This window comes from Bison bison, unplaced genomic scaffold (assembly GCF_000754665.1).
Source record: "Bison bison bison isolate TAMUID 2011002044 unplaced genomic scaffold, Bison_UMD1.0 scf7180017864530, whole genome shotgun sequence".
Classification (NCBI taxonomy): Eukaryota; Metazoa; Chordata; class Mammalia; order Artiodactyla; family Bovidae; genus Bison; species Bison bison.
Genome location: NW_011495080.1, coordinates 11,441,598 through 11,446,229, shown reverse-complemented (window position 1 = coordinate 11,446,229; position 4,632 = coordinate 11,441,598). Strand labels below are relative to the sequence as shown.

The following is a 4,632-nucleotide window of genomic DNA, read 5'->3' as shown; positions in this document are numbered from 1 at the left end:
TGCTATACAGTAGGTCCAGACACACTTTTTTTTTTTTAATGGGTCTCAAACTCTGTGACAGATTTTTGGTCAAGTTGCTTCCATTAAAAAGTATTAATTTTAAAGTTAATTTAATTAATTTTAAAAATTAATTAATTACTTAAAGCTGCCACACACAAAGCATATGGTCCACAAACCATTCTCCTTTCCTTCTGAAGGTTTTATGATGTATTGTTATCATTAACCAGTCTTTTACTATTAAACTTCAATGGCCAGTTGAGACAAACAGTTCTGAGACCATTCTTCCACCACTGATTAAGACCAGGGCAGCAGGTATTGGGAGTAATATTCATTTAGCCTTCTGAGCTTTCTGGGCGGACTTGGTGACCTTGCCAGCTCCAGCTGCCTTCTTGTCCACTGCTTGGATGACACCCATGGCAGTTGTCGGTCTCATGTCACACACAGCAAAATGGCCCAGGGGAGGATAGTCAGAAAACTTCTCAAAACGCATGGGCTGGCCAGGAACCATATCAACAATGGTGGCATCACCAAATTTCAAGAGTTTGGGGCCATCTTCTAGCTTTTCCCCAGAACAATGATCAATCTCCTCCTACAACTCAGCAAACTTGCAAGCAATGTGAACTGTGTGACAATCTAGTGCAGGGGCCTATCCAGCACTGATTTGGCGTGGATGGTTCAAAATGATCACCTGAGCTGTGAAGCCAGCTGCTTCCATTGGTGGGTCACTTTTGCTGTCGCCAGCCACAATATTATGACAAACATCTCTGACAGACACGTTCTTGACATGGAAGCCCACACTCCCCAGGAAGGCCTTCACTCAATGCTTCATGGTGCATTTCAACAGACTTCAGTTGTTACACTGACCGGAGCAAAGGTGACTACCAGGCCAAGTATGAGAACACCAGTCTCCACTCAACCCATAGGGGCAGCACCAATGCCACCGATTGTATAGACATCTTGGAGGGGCAAATACAAGGGCTGGTCACTTGGGCAAGCTGGTGGCAGGATGCAATCCAGAGCTTCAAGCAGGGTGGTTCCACTGGCATTGACATCCATGTGGGTGACTTTCCGTCTCCTGAACCATGGCATGTTAGCACTTGGCTCCAGCATGTTGTCACCATTCCATCCAGAAATTGGCAGAAATGCTGCTGTCTCAGGGTTGTAGCCAATTTTCTTAATATAGGTGCTGACTTCCTTAACAATTTTCTCCTATGTCTTCTGGCTGTAGCATGGCTTGGTGGAATCCACTTTGTTAACTCCAACAATTAGTTGTTTCACATCCAGAATGAAAGCCAGAAGGACATGCTCACAGGTCTTCCCTTTTGTGGAGATACCAGCTTCAAATTCACCAATACCAGCAGCAACAATCAGGACAGCACAGTCAGCCTGGGATGTGCCTGTAATCATGTATTTGATGAAGCCCCTGTGTCCTGGGACATCAATGATGGCCACATAGTGTTTGCTGGTTCTCGAATTTCCACAGGGAGATATCAGTGGTGATACCACACTCACGTTCAGCTTTCAGTTTGTCCAAGACCCAGGCATACATGAAGGAGCCCTTTCACATCTCAGCAGCCTCCTTCTCGAACTTTTAATTGTTTTCTTGTCAATCCTACCACATTTGTAGATCAGATGGCCAGTCATGGTAGACTTCCCTGAATCTACGTATCTAGTGGCAACGATGATGATGTGGGTCTCTTCCTTTCCCATGTTTGCTTAGGTTTAACGGCGGTTTTCATGACACCTGTGTCCTGGCAGCAAACCTGTTGCAAAAAAGTTATTTATTCTTTATAAAAGATGAGAACTTAAATAATTCTTTTGACTACTTTCCATTTTCACTTTCGATTCATACCACCAATGAATGGCATTTACAGTTTAATATCATCTTAACTTTTTGTTACCTCTAAACTTTCAGAAAATATGCTATAGTCCTGTGTTTTTCCTTTGTATTATTGTTTTCTTGATTTCCATCTGAGTACCAGCAGTCTTCTATAATACTTCTAATTACAAGTGTTTAATTCGGTATCTTATACTATGTACACCTTTACCTTTTAAAGTTTGATGTCATTTTACTTATCTGAAAATCAGACATCAATATATTTATTCTCTGTCCTTGCTGTGCTGTGCTGAGTCCCTTCAGTCATGTCCGACTCTGTACAACCCTATGAACTACAGCCTGCCAGGCTCCTCTGTCCATGGGATTGTCCATTGCAGGGAGATGGGAGGGAGACTCAAGAGGGAAGGTATATATATATACCTATATATATGTATATATATATATATACACACCTACAGCTGATTCATGTTAAGGTTTGACAGTAAACAACAAAATTCTGATAAGCAATTATCCTTCAATTAAACAATAAATAAATTAGAAAAAAATAATACTGGAGTAGATTGCCATTCCTTTCTCCAGGGGCCTTCCCTGATCCAGGAATAAAACTGGTTTGTTTTATGTCTGACCTGCATTGGCAGATAGGTTTTTTTTTTTTACCACTAGAGCCACCTGGGAAGCTCTGTCTGGGAAGCTAAGTCAAAAGATGTAAGGCAACAAATAGAGTTTACATTATTATAACCATGAAAACTAAATTAGTAGTACACATTCTTCTCTGTGTTCAGTTTCTCTCACTAAGTGAAAGTGAAAATGAAAGTCGCAGAGTCGTGTCTGACTCTTTGCACCCCCATGGACTATACAGTCCATGGAATTCTCCAGGCCCAAATACTGGACTGGGCAGCTTTTCCCTTTTCCAGGGGACCTTTCAAACCCAGAGATCGAACCCAGGTCTCCTGCACTGCAGTCGGATTCCTTACCAGCTGAGCCACAAGAGACAAAGGAAGCCTTGTCTCTAACCAAGGACCATTCTAAATGTAATTAGTGTAAAATTAATTTCAAATAGATTCACTTCTCTTGATATTCCATCCATTGGTAAGACAGGAAGCATTTTAATGTGCTTCTTTAGCTTGTAAAACACCCCCTCCTCCTTGAGTTTTTACTCAACTACTTTTTTTTTAGTTAATAAATCTTTATATCCTGAAGGCATGAAATGCTACCATTTTTATCCCACTTACTAGTATTTCCTTGATCCTACCAGCGTTCTCCATTTTCTAATTATTATCTGAGCTGGTTGCTCTCTAAACCATCTGTAGAATGGTCAGTTTGTGACTCTCCTGAGTTGGATTCATATTTACTGATTCTGCCCTCTAATCTTGTGGTAAAAACTGCTAGTTCCAATTTCTTTTTTTCATGACTTTTTGCATAAGCAGATACTTTTGGAGACATTTCCTAATGCTCTTGCATTAATTTTAAGAATGTTACTGGAATGGAAGTTTGTGGAGAGGTAGCTTTTCCTTTTCCTTTCATGCATCGGAGAAGGAAATGGCAACCCACTCCAGTGTTCTTGCCTGGAGAATCCCAGGGACAGGGGAGACTGGTGGCTGCCGTCTCTGGGGTCACACAAAGTCGAACACAACTGAAGCGACTTAGCAGCAGCAGCAGCAGCTTCTTCAAGGCTAGCTTTCATGCACCTAAAGTTATAAAAATTTCTCCAAAGTCCAAATGACTTTCATAATAGATTTTTGTAGAAATTATTAACCGGTGCACTTAAAGAAGGTCTGGATTAATCTGTTTCTTGTTTTTCCATTTTAATAAGTTGTGGTTAGTTAAATACAATTAATTTTTATATTGAACTGGTTGAGTTTAGGAATGAAAGGTAGCTAAATGCAATTGTACACATTAAAATATGAATTATAAAGCAAAGATTGTTTACATTATATCATTCAAAATAGATTTTATATATTGATTTCCATGAGTACAAGATGATAGCTTCTTTACACTGCAGTCCCCAGTAACTACCCCATGAAAATATTATGCATATGTTTGATGAATAAAGAATCAGGAGAGAGATATTAGGGAAGAAGCCACTCCATTTTCAAAACCAACTTTAAGTTGAGGATATCCCTGAAGACTTTTACAGTTTTTCTAACCACATCATACCTAGAATTGTCACTGTTGGGTAACTACTGTTTGATGAAATATGAGCTGCAAGCATTTTCTCTTGCTGCATGACAAATTACCACAAACCCAGCAGTTTAAAAAACATCTATTTATTTTCATTATGTCTGTAGGTAGGAAATCTGGGAACAATAAAATATTCTTCTTTGGGTCTCACTGGGCTAAACATTATGCTCAGGGTCTCACTCGGCTAAAATCATTGGGTTAAGCCATACTTATGTTTCTCATCTAGACCTCAGGATCCTCTTCCAAACTTACTGGTTTTAATTCCTAGAAGTTATAGGACTGAGGTTGTTTTCCTGCTAGGTATCAAGCAGGGATGATTTTCAGCTGCTTACAGGCAGTTCCTTACCATGTACCATCTGCTGTAGACTGAATCGTGTCTCCACCAAAGACACTTCTCACAGTCATTTCAGAGCAAGGATGTTTACTTTCTTTCAGGTCAGACAGAGAACACTTCAGATGTCCTTTTCTGTAACCAAGTGCAGGAAATAAAGGGCTCACATAATTAGGTCAAGCCCACTTCAACCATCTCTCTTTCTTAAGATCAACAGATTTGTGACTTTGCTAAGTTGCTTCAGTCATGTCCAACTCTTTGTGAGCCCCTGGACTGTAGCTCA

The 4,632-nt window shown here is 40.2% G+C and overlaps 1 pseudogene; it reads right to left on the bottom strand.

Moving 5' to 3' along the window:
* Nucleotides 1–327: 327 nt before the first annotated feature.
* Nucleotides 328–1,710, bottom strand: LOC104982362 (annotated as a pseudogene).
* Nucleotides 1,711–4,632: the final 2,922 nt, after the last annotated feature.